The 20770-nt window shown below is 35.2% G+C and overlaps 1 protein-coding gene across 3 annotated transcripts in view; it reads left to right on the top strand.

The window, feature by feature from the left end:
* Positions 1 to 294: 294 nt before the first annotated feature.
* eag (ether a go-go) overlaps positions 295 to 20770 on the top strand; it is a 156304-nt gene continuing 135828 nt past the window's right edge. For all 3 annotated transcript variants that reach the window (XM_065349177.1, XM_065349176.1, XM_065349175.1), the window contains exon 1: positions 295 to 614. The gene's annotated coding sequence lies outside the window, so the exon portion shown is untranslated. The remainder of the gene's footprint in view (positions 615 to 20770) is intronic.

Genomic DNA, 20770 nt, shown 5'->3' with positions numbered 1-20770 from the left:
TATAGTTCACGTAGTTTTCAAATGTGCCTACCTACTTTTGCATTGTCACGCCATTATATACGTTATTTCGCCAACGATATTTAAATAATATACATACACGATGACCGGTCGATGTTTATTTGCCATTACAGTTTTACACTACAACTACGTCTACTACTACGACTACAACAACGCTTTTAAAAAAAGGAGGCCGCTGGTACGGGGCGCATGACCATAGTGAGCTTGTGTGCGTGCGTTACAGACGCGTACCGATGGTACTTGTGTGAGAATCGGTGAACTTACTACCCTACTTGAGTTAAAGCAAAGACTAACACAAAACAGTTGCTTTATGTCATGTATGTAATAATGTTCGTAATATATTTTCAACGTGTTAACACGACAATTCGTTTTTAGAAGAGAAAAAATTTCTCAAGTGTCGCGTATCGTGAATTTTTTTTTCAATTTAAAAGCTCGATGATTTTTTTTTATTTTTAAATTTTTTTTTTAAATCGTAAACTTGGTGTTTGGTTATCGTTGAAAAAAAAAGTGCTAGTGGCCATCCTAAGGATTTAACATCATCATTATTTGTACTTACGCTGGTCGTGGTTTTTAAAATGAAATCAGCTTTGTAATCGGTGAGTTACCAACTCGACTTTCTGTTCACTTGTTCAGTGCGTAGGTAGTAGGTACCTATCTAATTATATATGTTAAAAGTCACGTTGTAAGATGGTTTCAAAATGCCCAACTAAACTGAAAACTTAAGTACTTACACAAGTCGACAACGTATACACTTCACCATATAGTATGGGCTATGTGCCTGTGCACTTCTGAAAACATAATAATACCGACTTTGTTGTAAATTTCTAATGGATTATTATGGTCGTGCTCTATGTGTATCTACGTTCTTAGCGGTTATTTCGTCGGTCTGTGCAGTGTTAATTTTCACAGCGTGATTGTGTCGATTCTAAGGACACGATGGTGATGGTGCTGGTGGCGGTGACATGTGAAGTGAAAGGGTAGTTAGGTTGAAATGTCTACCAATATTTATTCGGCGGCTGCATGTCGCCACCAATTTTCGTATGGTTTCATACTGGAATTCTCTCTCTATTGTTTACCTGTTTGTTCTCGATGGAAATTTTTTTTTCCTAGGAGTAATGCGAGTAGGTTCCTGATTTTTATAGCTATAGTGGGTTTTTTGTATTTTGGAAAGTTTGGGAAATTTTCAGGTTTTTGGGGATTTTTCTGAAATTGAAGTGGTTTTTCGGTTTTGCGAGATTTTGAAAATTTTGAAGTCTGTTCTCAATATTCTGGCTTTTGGCGAGTACTTCGAACCATCACCATCAGAGATATTGGAGAAAAGATCTTTTTGTTTGAATCCTGTCTAAAGGAGGAGACAGACAGGGTGTCAGAAAAGTTCAAATCGTACCATTCATGGCTTGGGACATTGAAAAATTCCAATCATTCTGGACTCGTAAATTTCAAAAAGTCATTGAATTCAAATTTTGAAATGATTTCGAGTGATTGGGAAAATTTGAAGAAATTGGCATCCATGATAATTTGTGTATGAGTTCAAACGCAAGGAGTTGGATCGATTAGGTACCTTTACTTGCATAGAATTATGGGTGGGGAGAGGAACCCACCAGAGTCTGGAAGAAATCTAATGGATGAAATTTGAAAAAAGGGAAATTCGTTTTTTCTTCGTGAAAAACGAGATTCCACACAGACACCATGATATCACCATTAGGTAACATTTTCCTGTGCGATTTTTGCCCTCAATCTGATATAGATCAGAGAGAAATCTATAAAACTGTATATCGTCATCGAAACAAAGAAATTGGGGTGCAAAATTACAAGAAACAAGATTGAAAAATTCACTTAGATATATTTTGGAAAACAATTTTTTTCAATGAGAAAATTGCAGTCAAAATTTTCCTTTTGAATGGAAATCTTTGCAAAAAAAAAATGATTTTTAAGCAAAGCCGTACCAATTTTTTTTTTAGAAAATTCTTCAAACTTTCTAGTTGGTATTTCAAAAAGGGGGATAAAGTACTTATGCAACTAATGTTCCAAAATGAAGAGTGCAGGGAAAGAACCATGTCCCTATAAGTAAGTCAGAAATTCTGAAAAATGAGTTTCGGGGTCGAATTAAATTCACACTGAGGAGTAAACAAATGTAGTCTATTTAGATTTTGAAAAAAATTCGATTTTTTGTACTTGGTAAAAATTGCCTTCGAAAAATAGAGAATGGGAGAGAAATGAGCCGAGACCAAATCTGATGCAAAAGGAAGAAAATTTCAACATTGATAGTTAACTACCTGTTTTGAATGAAAAATGTTTTCATCATGTCATCTTAATACGAGTACCTAATAGTACAGGAATTTTAGATGATATGGGAAGATTTATTCGGACTAAATCCTACAAAAGGTTTTTTTGCGGGATACTGTAGTGGAAGGGGTCCTATTTAACATACTAAAAGTCCCACCCCGTACCCCGCGTGCGTCGCGTGCTAGAGCGTGAAAAGTGTCCCGCCGCGGCGTTTTTTGCGATTTTCTCGCGAGGGTTTGATTTTACGTCGAAAATGGCTTTATTTTTGTGTTCTACGTCAAATTTCCGATCTATTGATATATCAACTGCCCTTCTACCCCCAAGGGGGGTGGGACCAGAACCATTCAAATGAGAGGGGTTTTCTAAAAAAAACAAAAAAGCTATCGGCGCATATGGGGGATGAAATGGTCCCGGAGAGTGTTCGAGTTGATACCAGCATGGAAGGTGGGTACCATCGAGAAACTTCCGCGTGAAAAATTTCAGATCCACGCCCCCTCCCCTTTTTGGGGAGCCCCCCTTTTCTGTAATTTCAATAACACTTTTCTCAGCCCCATTTCGACCGATTTTGAAAATTTTTCAGTATGTTATGTATATCCTTAGTAAGTATCCCCACAAAAATTTTCAACCCCCTCCCCTCATATTTACCCCTCAAAATGGCGTTTTTTTATATTTTTTATGCCTATTAACAATCAATATTGCGAGGTAAAATTTTGGAAACACGTTTTTTGGATGTATTTTCGGCCCCCAAACATCATATACTGTTTTAGAAATTTTTGCTTTGGTGCGCCGGGGTGAAAAATTAGATGAATGTGTTTTAGGGGGGTAGGGGGTGAAATGGGAATTTTGAAAAAAATAACTATTAACGAGTAGGGTATCGTTTTCATATGATTCGATACCGCTGAGAACGAATATGACTTCAGATTTTCTGCTACGCTCACCTAGCCCCCTCCAGAGCCCCCCAGCCCCCCTCAATTTTCACTATTTTGGAAATAAAGTTATTTTGATGAAATTTGTGTCGTTTTCATATGATTCGATACCACCGAGCACGAATATGACTTCGAATTTTCTGCTACACTCTCCTAACCCACTCCAGAGTCCCTCAGCCCCCTCAATTTTCACTGTTTTGGAAATAAAGTTATTTTGGTGTCGTTTTCATATGATTCGATGTTTCTGAGCACGAATATGGCTTCACATTTTCTGCTGCACTCACCTAGCTCTCTCCACAGCCCTCAGCCCGACCTCAATTTTCACTATCTCTTGAAAAACGTCATCCAGACATGGAAATGACGAAATAAAAACGCAAATATGCATCATGTTGAGTGCAGCTATGTACCATGGAATAAGAAAATGAATGTGCACCGCGATAGAAACTGCCATATAAAAATTACGATTTTTGGGAGTTTAAATTGCGTTTTTTTCAAAAACATGATAAGAACCATTCTTATAGGAAATTATATGAGAACATTTTTTGAATAACAACTTTGTCGAAAAACGCGATATTTCGCGAGATAATCAAAATATGAAAATGACTTTATTTCCAAAATAATGAAAATTGAGGGGGCTGAGGGGCTCTGGAGTGGGCTAGGAGAGTGTAGCAGAAAATTCGAAGTCATATTCGTGCTCGGTGGTATCGAATCATATGAAAACGACACCAATTTCATCAAAATAACTTTATTTCCAAAATAGTGAAAATTGAGGGGGGCTGAGGGGCTCTGGAGGGGGCTAGGTGAGTGTAGCAGAAAATCTGAAGTCATATTCGTTCTCAGCGGTATCGAATCATATGAAAACGACACCCTACTCGTTAATAGTTATTTTTTTCAAAATTCCCATTTCACCCCCTACCCCCCTAAAACACATTCATCTAATTTTTCACCCCGGCGCACCAAAGCAAAAATTTCTAAAACAGTATATGATGTTTGGGGGCCGAAAATACATCCAAAAAACGTGTTTCCAAAATTTTACCTCGCAATATTGATTGTTAATAGGCATAAAAAATATTAAAAAAACGCCATTTTGAGGGGTAAATATGAGGGGAGGGGGTTGAAAATTGTTGTGGGGATACTTACTAAGGATATACATAACATACTGAAAAATTTTCAAAATCGGTTGAAATGGGGCTGAGAAAAGTGTTATTGAAATTTCAGAAAAGGGGGGCTCCCCAAAAAGGGGAGGGGGCGTGGATCTGAAATTTTCCACGCGGAAGTTTCTCGATGGTACCCACCTTCCATGCTGGTATCAACTCGAACACTCTCCGGGACCATTTCATCCCCCATATGCGCCGATAGCTTTTTTGTTTTTTTTAGAAAACCCCTCTCATTTGAATGGTTCTGGCCCCACCCCCCTTGGGGGTAGAAGGGCAGTTGATATATCAATAGATCGGAAATTTGACGTAGAACACAAAAATAAAGCCATTTTCGACGTAAAATCAAACCCTCGCGAGAAAATCGCAAAAAACGCCGCGGCGGGACACTTTTCACGCTCTAGCACGCGACGCACGCGGGGTACGGGGTGGGACTTTTAGTATGTTAAATAGGACCCCTTCCACTACAGTATCCCGCAAAAAAACCTTTTGTAGGATTTAGTCCGAATAAAAAATTTAAAATGACTGTACTATAATCGATTTTCATCAAATTGCAAGTTGTTGCAAAATATTAATTTTTTGGTTTTTTGCTCGTTTTTTCTCTCGAAAATAGTGACTTTTCAATTCGTAACAGTAACTTGATATCTTGATTTTGTTTCTAGTATGCCTTCAGTTGTGTTTGTGAGATATTGTGTGATATATGTATTGTCAGATTGCCAGTTATTACTGTTATGAAATTTAAATTCACTTCAAAATTGTAGGATTCTGATACTTTTCAGAGGAACAGGGAAAGTTTCTTTCTTATTCTTCCCTAAGGTTTCACCCTGTTTTCAGGGCTACTCAAATCATGTTAAGGTATTAATGGAGGATTTGGAAAAATAACTACATATTTCTGGTCGAGATTGAAAAACAAGTGAAAATTTTTGTTCTTATATGGCACTCTTTAGAAGTTTCTTACAAGCAATGGATAAATAAAACTCATTATTATAGTGCCTCAATTTATATATTTTTGACAAAAAAAAAAAAAACAAAAAAAAAACAAAAAATGACGAAAAGTTGATGTTGCAATGGTGTGAATTTATTCCTTTCAGAGTAGATAATGACTAATGAGTGAGAAGTTGAAGTGTACATACCTATAAACCACAAACAGTTGCTGAAATGTTTCCGTCTGCAGATTAATGCATTTTGGGTGTAAATAGTTTTTTTCTGACTGGGTAAATGCAACCAACTAATCCATCCACTCAACATTAACTTCCAATAGATTTTTTTATCATTTTCAAAAATGTCTTATATGTATAACTGTTCAGGATTTTATTTTGAATGGCGATTTAAAGATACGAATTCTCAGCTCACATTAATCAAGGATGAATTTGTTTTCCAATTTTTTTTTCTTTCTCTTTTTTTTTGAATTTAATGGAGTTTGGCAAAAAATGATTACCCAAATGTCTCAATAATGACGAAGGAGAAATTCAAAGCGTCCAGGTAAATGTTTAAGTATCTCCTTCGCCCTTATCGGCCAGAGCTCAAATTTTGAAAAAAGTGTTGCCTCAATAAAGTGGAAAAATTGTCATTAACTTGGATTTTGATTTTAATAATTTTCTTCGTAAACCCAATCATGATTTTTGAGCGCATGAGTGATTTTCTATCGTCTTCCTAGAAATGGATGTTACCTTTCAAAATCCGATTTTTAGACTTTCAAGTCATCTTCGGCTGTTTTAATTTAACCCAATTTACTAGAAACATGGTGTAAAAGTAAAAGTATTTGAGGGCAATGACCCTGAATTTTTTTCAAATTTTTTCTTCTGCTTGAATGACTTACTTTAAAAACAAATTTGAAAACGTCGAAACATTGCGGAAAGGATCTAAAATTTGGAGAAAATACAAAATAAATATTTTTTGAATTTTTTTGTGAATCTTCTTTTAGGTAAGTACTGAAAAGTTTTTAGAATTTTTCAATGTGTGATCACGTCTTCTCCATTGCCATAAAATCATTTTAAAAAGTGTTTTTCGCGGTTTGAATTCATGAAAAATATATTAAACCTGTTTTTGAGGAAATTTTAGAATCACCTCAACCGATACCTACCCACTTTCCGATTTCAACATAGCTATAATAGATTGAAAAGGTAGGTCTTAAACTCCCTGTTACCCAAAATTTTAAAAGCCAGCGTTGATGTTTTAAATTTTAGATGAAATTTTGAAAATTTGAAACAGGTTAAAAACCACTAAATTGTAGTGAATTTTAACGTTTTCATGAAGTATCATTTCTTCAATCAGAACAAACCAAACCGAGTTCGCTTTGTCCAAACGAAATAGTTGCTTCATCTTAACTCTTCAATAACAAAATAAAAACTTCTGAGCTATTCTGGAGCCTCCATCCAGCAAGTTTTCAATTTTCTTAAGGAATTTCAAATCACTATGGAAAGCCTAAAATGAAATCTCGCTGCACGTAATGTTGTGTGATGCTTACTTAGAACTCCCTTAATTCGTCATTCTATTCAGTTCAGTACCGGTGCCAGGATTTTTCCTTGGAGGGGGATAATCGGGTCAGAACCAAACAATTTTGCCGTCTCATTTTTTGGTTTGGGGGGGGGGGGGTAAAATTAAGCTTCTCGGACAGCAGAAATCAAATAAATACAGTGGCATAGTCAGAATTTCCTCAAGGAGGAGGCAAAACCAGATTTTTAGGCATGAAAAATCGAAATTAGGAGTCATTTTCTGGAAACCTATCGTGATGTGTGGTGATTATATTATGAAAATGAAGGTAAAATTACTGCTCGAGCGAAGCGAGAGCGAAGCGAGAGCGAAGCGAGAGCGAAACTTTTGAGAAAAAATGGGTCCGAAAAACAAAAAAAAAACGTTCACTTTTGCATGTTTTATTTCAAATTTTCGTTCGCAAGGGAGGACAATGGCCTCCTTCACTCCCTGTCCCTGAATAAATATGTCATTTATTTATTTAATTTTTAAAAAGGAGGGACCTCAGTGACTGAAATTTGCCTGCAAAGTATTATTCAAAGTAAATCGTGTACGAATATACCTATAATGTGGGCTTTGAGAAGGAAAAAAAGGCTTCTTCTTCTCAAAAAAGATGAAAAAAAATGAACATCGGTTTGTAATCGGCATCCATCTCAGTGAAACAAGAGCGCAAAAACGCTTGGAAAATTCCCACTTTATAGCATCAACATTTTTTCCAAAAAAACTGGCTTCTTGGGGGGGGGGGATTATCACCCAAATCCCCCCCTTAAAACCGGCACTGATTCAGTTATGTTATCATTGAAATTTAAAATTTTCGACGTGTCAGTTGTCAGTTCAAAATTAAAGTTTTAACGAACAAAAAAAATTCTAATCAAGTATTCAATTACGTACTTACCTACAAAACTTGAAATTTTGTAAAAGAGAGGTAGTGCAACCCATCGACTCAAAAAACAGCTATTTTTCTGCTTTTTTAGAGATTTTGGTCCATTTTTAATTTTTTTCATGAATGTAAAAACAAATTTTGGAAAAATTCAGTATCTAGTGTGTTTATACGTAGTACTCATTACTTGAAAAAAAATAATCTGAAGACTTTTGTGCTTTTTAGACAAAAGAATCTCATATTTCGTTATTTTGAAGATTTAAAAAAAAAATGTGTATTAAGTACAAGACTTTATATAAGACTTTTTAGACAGCCTGTTGGTGGAAAATTGCGAGTACCACGGCCTACAGTGAAAAAAATATCACACGAGTGGGATAAGGGTATAAGATGTCAAAGCCGCAGTCAAGGGACCCTGAGATAATACCCTTTAAATAACTAAACAGACATTCGTATCTCAATGGTTTTACTCTACTTCTACTAAAAATTTAAAATATAGACGATGTGATGCATTTGTAATCAGGATCGTGCAGGTATTTCGTTTCAGTATTGATTTTAAAATGTAAACAGCTTTCTGTAAGAATTTTTTATTCACTCATAATTTTTGAATAAATTTTGAAAATACATCAATAATTTTAAAATTTGTACCTAGGTACATGTTTTTTAAAGAGATGAAAAATGATAAAACTTTCCGAACCTCAAAAACGTGAGCTGATTTTCTCACCACATGAGGAAGGGGATATCTACGTTTTAAATATCGCCCTCATTATTCTATTTACATACGAGTATGATCACCCAAAATTCGATTTCGAAACAATGATGGAGTAAGCAAAGTAAGAGAGGAACATATTTTGAAATTACACTTTTTTCCCACCAATTCCATAAGGACGATCTTTAAAAAAATTTATTCCCAAATTTTCCAGTAAAATACAGCGTTCACCTAATGTATGGGTTGAAATTTTCACTCGAATAGGAAAGAGCGATTCGAGTCAATTACCGAACTAAAATTTTTATTCGGATAAAAAATAATGATTCGAATCCATTCAAACATGATTGATTACTAAAAATTTCCTTCCTCTCTTCGAGTTCCACCAACAAAAAAAAAAAAAATCAACGAGAAAAAATTCATTTCATAGATTTCAGTTTGTGATTTCAACTAAAGCAATCATTTTTTACATTTCATTAGACCAAAAGTGCATTATAAAATTTCGCTGAAAAAGTATATTTATCTTTCCGACGACCGACGACTATAGAAAGCAAAACCAAGCGTAAAAAACGACCCTGTATTAAAAAAATTTCTCAAAGAATTTTCTTTAGAATTTGCCGAGTTACTTACGTCCGTCCCTATTTTCTAAATATCTCGGTCGGTGGTCTTATTTTTTATTAGAAAAAAATCCACCCTCGCTTCGCTGTTCTGTTCGCTCGACCAGTATCCATTTTTCCGTCACTTTCCCAACCGAACCCTCGATAGTCATTAATTCTCGATAGACTTGCTCGATGAAGGTCAATGGCTGGGTTATTTAAGGTGATCAATGAACACAGCGGAAAGATTCAGGGGACAATTTTGATAATCTTTTTTTCCTGTTAGAGAAGGCTCGAAAATTTATACTTTATACGAACTAGCTGTAGCTTACTTAATTCTAATTTAGAAACACTTCATTCCCGCAAAGAATTCTTTTATAGAGCTGAACCAAAAAAAGGCTACCTAAACCCATTTTGGGACGATACCTTAGGTAGGTAGGTACCTATAAATTATGATTATTTTTTTTCGCGATGAATTCGGTTTCTGGAATACCTACTGGTCCAAACCAACGACCCTTTCAGTCGAATGCATCTCGGATAGATGAACGATTCTTTTTGAAAACGTATCGATAATAATTTTTTCCACCATAATAACGAGAACTTCATCTATCGTGCACTATAAATCGAAACGCGAAATACTTGGTCGAGTGGTGTTTTCATCAATGCAACACCGTTTAATTATTCCGTCCACATTGTTGGCGTTAGCGGATAAAAATTGTCACGTTGAATGAAAAAAAAAAAGCAGGATACCGAAACGCTGATTTGAATTGCAATGGTGTTTATAAGTGCGCACGATAACGGTGTGTAATGGTTTTGATCGTTCGTATTGGTCCATTACTCGTAACTACTTTTTGATGAATTTTCAACGAGGAAATAATTCTGGTCTGTACAACAGACGAGTGATGATGGTAAAGTTGAAAGTGTTCGGGTATCGTTAAATATTGTACGTAGAGGCTGACGTTGTTAAATTTCTTAACACAGTTTTGACATCTCTTTTTCCACCAAGTTGCAAAAACTTTATACGTACGGGATAAAAAGTTGCTTAAAAATTTACGAGTTGCGTTTCTGCTTGCGGTTATTTGTTCAACGAGGGATGTTCGCTTTTCTGATGCATATGGAAATACGTTGCTTGATTCGATTTCTTTTTATCTCTCTCTCACTCTTTCTTTCTGCTTCAAACTTGAGATGAGATACACATCGATGCGAGCTTGCAAAAATATTCGGCGAAAAAATATTTATTCGGAATATTATACCGAAGTCGAGCACGTTAGCGGGCTTATATCCAGTGGAAAATCAATTCGAAATTGTGGCGAATCGGTGTACCTACTTACTCGAAGAAAAACTTCGCAGCAATTTTTATTGTTCGGAGTATTGAAACAGTTCCAAACACGTGAATGGATTTTCAAATGCTATCTTCAAATTAGGTTCAAAGTTTTTCCTTAATAAACGATAATCATCCATCTCTAACCGTCTCCTACCAAATTGCAGTAGTCGATTTAAAAAGCCAGACGTACCTACTATAATTTGCCAGACAGGGGTGCATAACTTATACAACCTGTTAATACAAATACACCCTATTAACCTATCCAACTGTTACGATTCTCTATATACTTACCTACCTACTTTTACAAAGTGTATACAGTACCAAGAACCATGTACTTTAAACCATAGATGGGTACGTGAGAACAAATTGTATGTATAGTACATACATCGAGTTAGATATGTGGTTTTACAACCATTTTCCTCCTTATGGAATTGCTCACGAGGTATAGTCTGCGAATGCGTTTTTATTTTTGATTCCGGTACAAAATACAGATGCTATTCTCATTTGTTCTTATTTTAACCATGTAGTAATATCCTCTTAACTACTGTTATCGTAAATTTTCTGCCTAAAATGCGGTCTCGTTTACTCTACGCGATCTTTGTTCGAGCTTTTCGCCCTCGTCGCAACTCGATTCGCTGCAGGGAAAAGAAGTTGGAAATATTTCGCGGTATTTGCACAAAACTGAGACGTTGGTTGCCTATATCTACACGTTCGTCCGGTCCTGTATAGAGTTTAGGTAACCAAGATGTTTACGTTTCTTACGTGTGTACTTAATCTTTTATGAAAAGGTAGGAAACCGTTGTTACTCGTACGTTGCATTGTGTAGATGAAAATTTCGTTTCGTGAGATGTTCTCTATCTTTTTCCCTTTATCATCATATATATATAGAGAGAGTTACCTATACCTACTTATAAGTAGAGCATATTATAGTAGAGTTTTCAATGGTGTTTTTAATACTGTGCCGACGAGAATTATATATATAAGATGAGCGATTTGATGTATGATTCTCAAGATACTCAGGTAAGTACAACGGAAGAGAGGAGTTTTAAAATTTACTTTGAACTGGGATTGGGAATCATTAAATTGAGTTTTTTAGTCCACCTGGGTAGGTATAATAAGATGTGTTAGCAAGAAGATTTATGAAATTTTAGTATAAGTATATACTTACGATAGGTATACGGTTAATCTCGGTAGATATTTTGTAACCTACCTACCTTGTACATATATATGGCGAAGTCTGAGGGGAATTACCGAGAAAGGCCATAGGGTATCATTTTTTCCTTCCTTTTGCTTTTTGCTCTTTTGTTTAACTTGTAATTTCGAGAAAGTCATTTGTAGATTATTTAAATGATTATACCTAAATAATGTATGAGATGATGTCGTGTATTCTATTCCCTGTTGTGTTTCGAAAGTCGAAGTATTTTTTCCCCTTTGTTTTTAGAGAGAGGAAGAGGGAATGATGTGTCTCGTATTTTTTGTATTGTGTGATCTGTTGACATTTCATTCAGTTTGAAAACTATATTGAGGATTCCTGACTGGAATGTGCCCTTTGAAAACATTTATAATGAGGTGCTTGCTGTAGATAAGTTCGGAATGGGGTGGGCCGAATTGCATGGCCAACATTTCAAGACTGACATTTCTCATGCTGAGTTTCGATAAACCGTTTTCTCCAAGTGTTCTAAAGTACCTAGCTAGTACCTATTGTATTCAATGTTTTTTGAAATATTTTAAAAGTTGGACAAGTTGGTACTTTTGCCGGCCACGTGCCCCAAAACTTGCAAAAATTGTTCTTTTCCCAATATTTTTGATTAAGATGGATCGCGAAAAAAAATCGACGGATTTTGATCAAATTCAGCAAAGATTTTTATTTTTGAGTTGAAAGTTACACAGAAATTTTTTTAGCTTCGGAGGTACTTTTAGAGGAGAGAAATGAGCCCTCAAAGAGGAAACATTTTCGAAATAATCGTAGTTTTTTCGCTCCCGTAGCTACCCTATCTATTCTATACTTTTAGAGAAATAGCTCAGTCTCAAGTGCAAGTATTTGAGATTCGACGTAGATCTATGCAGATGTCGCCAAAATCCAAGATCACTTTTGAGGCTCTACCGAGAGTTGTTAAAAATTTGCAAAGGGCTCATTTTTGAATAAATTCGTGTTTTGAAAATTTTTTCTTGACAACTATTTCGCATCATATTATGCACTTTGCTGTTGAAATACAATATCTTTCCTGAAATTAGGGAAATATTTTGGAACACAGTGGTGTCAATTTTTTGACAATTTTTGCCAATTTCAAAAAATCGAAAAAATATCCAAAAAATTACGAAGTTTTTTCGATTTTTTGAAATTGGCAAAAATGATTAAAAACCTGACACCACCGCATTACAAACTATTTCTCCAGTTTCAGGAATGATATTTTCTCAATATTTTGGCTAAATAAATGCAAAATATTTGCGTGAAAATTTCTTTTTAAACAGAGATTTACCTACTCAAAAATAATCGATTTGCAAATTTTTAACCATTCAGTAGAACCCTAAAAGTGGTCTTGGATTTTGACGAAAATTGCATAAATCGGTGCAGAACCTCAAATACTTTCATTTGAGACTGGGTTATTTCCCCCAAACCCGGTTGAGTAGCGACAGGAGCGAAATAAAAAATCACGATTTTTTCAAAAATGTCTCCTCTTTGAGCTTTGAGGATCCATTTCGTCCTTTCAGGGGCCTCTCCGAAGCTAAAAATTTTTCTACGTAACTTTCCACTCAAAAATAATGAAGGTCTTTGCTGAATTTGGTCAAAATCTTAAGAAGTTTTTTTTATGCAGTCCACACTAACAATGGAACATTTTTGAACTGGCACTCTCCGTTTCAAATGAAACTAAGCTGAATCGAAAGATCATTTCTAGAAATCCCCACAGTCTAAAATTCAAGATGCCAAAGTTAATTTTTGAACTTTTAAAAAAATTTTTAAAATTTTTAAAATTGAAAAAAAAATTGTTTGAAGGGCAATTTTTCAAACTTTTTCATGAAGTAGGTATAATTATTTTGAACAAACTAAAGCAATGTGAATGATTTCTTCAATATTCAACTCTCGCACATCAACAACTCCTTTTTTTGAACCATTCTGAAACCTCCATCAGCGATTTTTCAATTTTCACCAGGCCTTTTAAGTAACTCTGGAATGGCCAAGATCGATGCTTATTGTGCACCTTCTCGACTGTTTTTAGGTTGTCTCCTTAACATTCCAGGAGTGTAAGTTCGAAGGTGAATATTCGACAAATTTGTAGGTATAAAAATTCTAGAAAATGTGATAATAATGAAATTTTCAAAGAAAGTCTATAACGAGTAGGTACATTTTTCAGCAAGATATCGTCTGGTGTGTCTACACGATCACCCGATTTGAATTCAATCCGAATCTGGATTTTTTGGAGTCTCTAGTATGTAAGTAATTTTTCATTTCTTCCACGAACTTCAAATCATTCTGAAAATGCCAAAAATGAACTTCAGCACCTATCATTTTGGTCGATGATCATTGCATGGACACCTTCTCGATCGTTTTCAGAGGTTACTACAAAATTTCAAGAGTAGATGTGAGTTCAAAATTTAATTTATGACCACTAAAAAATGTGAGAAAATCAAGTTTCCAAAGAAGGCTCGATCATCCGACTGGAAAACAATCTCAATTTGACGTTTTTAGTGCCTTCTATTTCGAATAGTTCATTCAGAACTTTTTTTAGAATTTACAAATAAGTAGTCGAAAATTCACTTTTGAATTTACACTCCTGGAACTTAGGGTAAGTAAGCACTTAAAATGCTAGGACGCCTATTGTCTAATAAGCACTGACTAAAATTGTACTTATGGGTGCTAAATGTTCATTTTTGGCTTCTTCAAATCGATTTAAAATTCTTGGGGAAAATTAAAAAGTTGCTGAAGGCTCCAAAATTGAAGGAATTATTTACACCAGTTCACTTTGCTTAAAATAACTTCATGTTTCATTAAAAACAGTGATGGATAAACTTTTGCATTTCAGCTTTAGTTTTCAGTTTTCAGTTTCTGTTTTTGGGTTTTATTTTACGTTAGTTTTCCTTTTTTCAGTTTTTAGCTTTAGTTTTGCTCATTTCAGTTCCAGTTTTAGTTTCACTGACCTCCCCCCAATCAAATTCATAATATTTTGGTTTATTGGAAGAAATCAACAAAGTACCAAGAATCATTTTTGATTTTTTTAGTTTCAGTTTTCAGTTATTATAGTTTTAGTTTTTTTTTTTCAGTATCAGTTCCAATTTTTCCCCATCAATGGAAAACATGAGTTTCATGATTTCAGTTTTCATCAGTTTCAGTTTTAGTTAAATTTACTCATTTCAGTTTCAGTTTTTACCTACTTTCAGCTTTAGTTCCACGTTTCAGTTTTCTATCACTAATTTAAAAGTTTGAAAATGACTCTTGAAATCACTTTTACAATTTTTCAGATTAAAAAAATTGCCTGAAATCCGGAAGTTGTGAAAGTTTTGAGATATGCTCTCCAGATCTGAGATATGGTTTCGTTCAGGTTTCCTCGTAAGTGTAGGTACCTGTATGGTCGTATTATCTTTAAATTTTTATAATTTATGATCATTTTTAATGATTTAAAAGCCCCAAGGATAAATTATAAATTTAATAAAATAATTCTACATAGGTAATGAAAATTTGAAGGAATCGCCACGTTTAACCTTAATTTCTCGCATTCAAAACACAAAATTAACGTACCCATTTCTCAAAGAATTATTTTTCGCACAATTCATTTTAAAGGATCCAATTATTGATACATCAGTGTCAGTAATTGGACTATAAATCTGTTTGTGAATGGGAATAAGTTTCGAAAACCGTGAACCTTAAACGAGAAAAAATTTACTCAATGTAGGTACTCGTACAGTTCTCCATGACACTTGAACGATTCCCTATACAGAGGACAGTTTAGAGATAAGGGTGAAATTATATGTATATGAACCAGCTTGGACAAGTGTAGTAGCCTAGGATAGGTCTCGGGTATATCTATATCATGTTGAAAAGGGTCAATACATATCAGCTTGCCATTTGCTTAATGTAAATACATACGTATACGAGTATAAAGCGAACCCATGCAACCACACAGTACGCTCGTACAATTTAATCAATGTATTACAGGTTGCCTAATTAGTAATGTGCGGTGATAAAAGACATACTACGAGTATCAATACCACAGGAATACCGTGATTGTGGCACAGATTGAGTCCTAATGACGTTACACGTATGTATAGTAATACGTTTCACAGTGTAATAGACGAACGTGACTTTCAAATCAAAACAGCAGCAGCACACACACACACGAAAGGCAAAGGCGTGCTGTACATGTTCTGACTGAATGAATGACGTACCTCTCTAAACACAACGATGCTCATACACACACTCTACACAGTATAACGAGTTAAATTTCTCGAAAATTTCCGACTTATTAACAATTTAGTATGTTTTATGTGTAAAGCGGAAAATGTTACATGTATAAGATATAGAAAGACTATAGAACGCTGCACGCTTCGAGCTGAAAAACTTTCGAGTAAAATTTCGACACTATTTAAGAAAGTTTTACGTGCCGCTGGAGCTGGATGGTGGCGGTGCTGCAGGTAGTAGATATCTCGAGAGTAAGGAAACTGTTTCCAAAACGTAGTGTATTCTGATAATTTATGCACGAATAAGAGTATTTGAATCCTTTAATGTGTAATAATACGTTTCGATAATAAATCAAAACGAGTATTTTTTTTTCACCCGCTTACAATATCTATACGCTATACAGAGCACGTGTTTTCCATTGAAAAGTTAAACTGCTAAAAATGAAGTATTCAAAAGGGAATTTACTCGTACCAAGCCAAAGCCCTGTGCAGCAGCGTAAATTCGTACACTGTATACGCAACAGTGTTTATTTATTGGCTTGCAAAGGTCCGCTCTTCGCGTTTATGCTGCGGCAGTGCTTTGTGGCGAATTTCATTTTAGGTACCTACTCTGCTGTAGCATATTCAATGAAAATTTTCAGTTTGCGACTTGTTATAAGTAATTAAGTTCAAAGCGATAACAGGTAAATTATACCGAAGTGAAACCACGGTACCAGTATTTAATTAAAATCTGTAATACTATCGATTTGCTATTATGCGTATTATACGTGCTCGGAACCTGTAAACTTTTACCCACTGAGCAGGCCCTAGAAGCTGCGAGAGGGGGGGGGGTTCCAAAATGTGGCCGAGATGTGTGGCGTCACGTCGAGTGGAAATTCTTTTTTAATACGTGTGATTTATAAAGCTCTCGAGTTTTGAATTTTTTTTTTTTTGCAACGTTTATTATACGTATAAAGATTAAACTTATGTAAATTACCTTAAGGTACCCAGTTGCGTTTGATAGTGGAACGATACGCTATGAGGATTATGGCGCGCAATTTTACGATGAGGGTGGTTTAAGTATTCGGTGTTCACCGCGCTATACAGCGAATTTATTGCAGGATAATTGTCGAGCAGTTTGTTTTACGCTTTGTTCTATCAATATTTACCTACTTACTTTTTTGATTGTCTGGTTAAATACCGACGTTTAAATTCAATTGAGCTATTTTTCCATCATTTTTATTCCCCTCAGTTTGCTCTCGTCGTTTGCTCCCGGGTGAGTTGTATGCGAGATTTCTTCGACATTACTACTACGTATTTTCTCATTATTCTGCGCTGCTTGCGTATTTGAATTTCTGTCTGAGGAATTCAACTGGTAAATGTTTGCGAAGAGGGAAGGAATTCCTTCAATTATATGCTATACATGATGATGGACATGATACTTGTCTCATGGGGTGAAACGTTACTGTCTTTGTCTCTTTAATTTTGCATAATTCGCTCGCTAGGATGAATTTCTGTTCCAATTCCTTCCTACAATTTTTTAAAAATTAAATGAAAAATGAAACGATTGATGTACTGATAGAACATCATATCACATCAAATTTAATCAAAATTCTGTTATTTTGGCACCAGTGTTATCACTGATATGTTAAACAAATCAATAAATCAAGGGAGATTTCCATGGTCTCTGAAAAAGGCCATTGTTGTCCCTGTTCATAAGAACAAGAGTAAATTTTAAATTTCCTGCATTCAAAAGATTTCTTTTCAAAACAGTAGTATGGATTTTTGTCTGGGAAGAGTACCAGTGATGCTCTGTTTGATCATATTACTGAGGTAGTCGATGGTCTAGATGCAGGTGATAGTGTTGCAGCGGCATACCTCGATCTCAGTAAGGCATTTGACACGGTTGATGTTGGGATTCTTTTACAGAAGCTCTGGAACTGTGGGATAAGGGGCGTGCACTCGTGCAGCATGACTGGTTCAGATCCTACTTGGAGGGAAGAACGCAAGCTGTAAAAGTTGGGAATAAAATTGAGAATTTCTTACCTGTAGTGCATGGGGTACCACAGGGCAGCATACTAGGACCGATCCTCTTTTTAATTTACATTAATGGCTTTTTTGAACTAAAATTAAATGGGACATTATATGGATTTGCAGATGGTACAACTTTAGTAAATAGGGCCAAAAATCAAGATGATCTTATTAAGTTTATTAATTAATGAAGATTTGAAATTATTGGGAGGCTGGTTCTGACAACATACATATAAATTAAACCAAATTCATCCAAATCAAAATTCTCAAGTTTTGGCTATATGGTTTCCCCTGACCTACCGTCTAGGTGCTACATGCATGAAAGCCCGGATTGTGGGTCTCCATGTGGCTGCATGCCCCTGTCACGAGTTTAGTCAATTTGGTACCTCGGAATAATGATTGATTCCAAATTGATCTGGAAAGAACAGAGTTTATTCTTACAAACCACACTTAGAATCTTAGAAAACTGAACTATTTGATTCACTTCCTAGCACAACATTTTGGCACTCAACACACGGTAAAAATGTATTATGCTCTCTATCAATCTGTGCTTCAGTATGGCTTGTTCATCTGTGGGGGGAGGGGAGTGGACTGTCACTTAGAACCTATCCATATTCTACAAAAATGGGCAGTTAGGAGCATTGTAGGTAAAAAAAAGGGGGGAAAGTCCAAAAAACGATTTTCAAAAACTAGAAATGCTGCCTACTCAAAAACTCTATCAAGTCCAGGCAATTGACTATATACAAAGGAATAGGTCCAAATTTAGAGTTTATGTGAATGAGAGGGGGAGGAAAATTGATAACACCGTTGCTCCCCTACCTGGGTGCCGACGAGACAGATCTGGTGCTCAGGTTCTGTGGTGTTTGCCAAAGCTGTTTAATGCAGTGATGAGTAGAGCTTTGGGCTCTCGGCTGGCACTAGTCCGGTGGTTACTGGAGAGAGAAAACACTTTACAGACTACTGGGTAGTATTATGTCACATGTCTGCCTTCTGTTTGCTTAAAGTATGTGAGGTCCTGTTATTCCGCTGTAGATGCACTCATTTTTATTCTGGGATGATAGATGAACTTGTCTTTAAACTTTCCTGTGTGTTCATTATTTTTAGCTTTTAGTTTTGTTTTATACTCTTTCAATTGCTTAATTACATATTTATTTTTTATTTTTTGGTTTATTGTTTTGTTTGTTTCTTTTTCTTTTCTTTTTTTCTCCTCCTTCAATCTGTTACATTTTTTTCCACATGAACAATGTTACCATGGAGGCCCCCTTGCTCGCGTAATTGCCCATTGGGGGGGGGGGATATTTTGTAATTTCGAAATATTTTTAGAAATAAATAAATATTGATTGATTGATTGATTGATTGAACTCAAAATAAAGTTCTCTTCTAAATTTTGCACGAACGACCCGCCAATTTTTTTTTTGGCAATCCGTCCTATTGAAAGTCTTTGAACATATTTTATAATTTTTTGTCTTGCTTTGCGAATGTTTTTAATTACTTGGTGAATCTAGTTTTTTAGCTCTTTCTTCGAGTTTTTTTTTTCTTAATTTACAAGTGACTAAAAGAATGCATTTGAAAAGACAATTTGTCCCGAGAAGGGTCAAAGAATCAATGATTTAGTGAAAAAGAAAATAATAATCTGGAGTAATTGGTGATGAATTTTTTAAAACTTTATGGAACTTTTCTTAAGAAATGCTCGTTTTTTTAAGGAGAGATAGGAGAGTGGGGCTAAATAGAGAGCAGGCTCAAACGAATTTTAAAAAATATTAAAATTGCAACTTCACTAAAAATCTATTTTTATTCTAAGATCATCACGTATACCTAAGTATTTTGATTTAAATTCGAAATATTCCACAAATGTCCTAAATTTTTACTCTGATCGTTTTAGCTTTTGTGGCTCTTTTATTTTTTCAATTAGATAGGGAGGGGGGTGATAAAACAACAATTTTTGATACCTTAATCATCAACTTAGAAATTTGATTTTGACCAAATTGGCAACAAAAGGAGACAAAAATGAATTTCCTGCTGGTTCGTTTCGGTTATCAACGGTCTAAGATTTGGAATTTTCCTTCAAATGTTGAAAATTTTAATTTTTCTTTCTGTCCGTATCTATTTTGGATTCTGATTTTGAATTTTTTTGCAATCTTACGAGCACTTCTGCGCCTGGATAGTAACTTGTGAAGGGGTCAAGATCGAGATAGCGATTCTATTGATCACATCTAAGAAAAAACACGAGTACATCCCTGTATCTTTATTACTTATTAGTTTTTTTTTTATTGTTTCAGTAAAAATAATTCATGTGCACTTCTGCGCCAGGAGCCATTTGTCAGGATTATAACATGAGTTTTATTAGCTTATGCAAATTTCAAATTGCTCAAGGTACATCTACATTAAACACAGCCAAAACGGAACTGAAAAATTAAAAAATCCACAGGAGGCTTCTGCACAGCTCAAGAAGATGATCAATCGATTTTGAAGGTTGAAAATAGGACAACTGCGTTGAAAAATCTATACAACGGAGATTTTTTCTACTATTCTCAAAAATTTGGATTTGGGTCCGACATTTTATCTTAGGTAAATTGACAAAAGAGGCCACGATAATGGTAAACGTGAGTTTATCTTCATAGGAGCTGAATTTCACTTTGACCCTTTTTATGGTCATTTTTCACACTCGAAATTCCAAAAAATCCCTCCAAATCAATAAAAGCAAATGAATCTAAAAATCAAAGTGAAGAATTGGAAAGTGTATTTTTTTGCTATTTGTAATTCCAAAACCGCCAGTAAAAAAATGCTCAAAACTTCGTCTACGCCCCAAAGTCGACTACCATCCTCCATTCCTCATCATTGCATGACTCAAGGACACACTTTTACAAAATCAAGAAAATGAACGTTGAGTGAAAGTGGATAGAATTACCTAACCTGTTGCTTTGAGGTCAGTAGGTATTGGGGAGCGATATGAAATTTCTGGAGAGAAGTCAACTTATGCTGGAGGCTCCAGACCTGCTTAAAAATA

Source organism: Planococcus citri, chromosome 2 (genome assembly GCF_950023065.1).
Source record: "Planococcus citri chromosome 2, ihPlaCitr1.1, whole genome shotgun sequence".
In the NCBI taxonomy this organism is placed as follows: domain Eukaryota; kingdom Metazoa; phylum Arthropoda; class Insecta; order Hemiptera; family Pseudococcidae; genus Planococcus; species Planococcus citri.
This window is presented reverse-complemented; position numbering and strand designations above follow the sequence as displayed.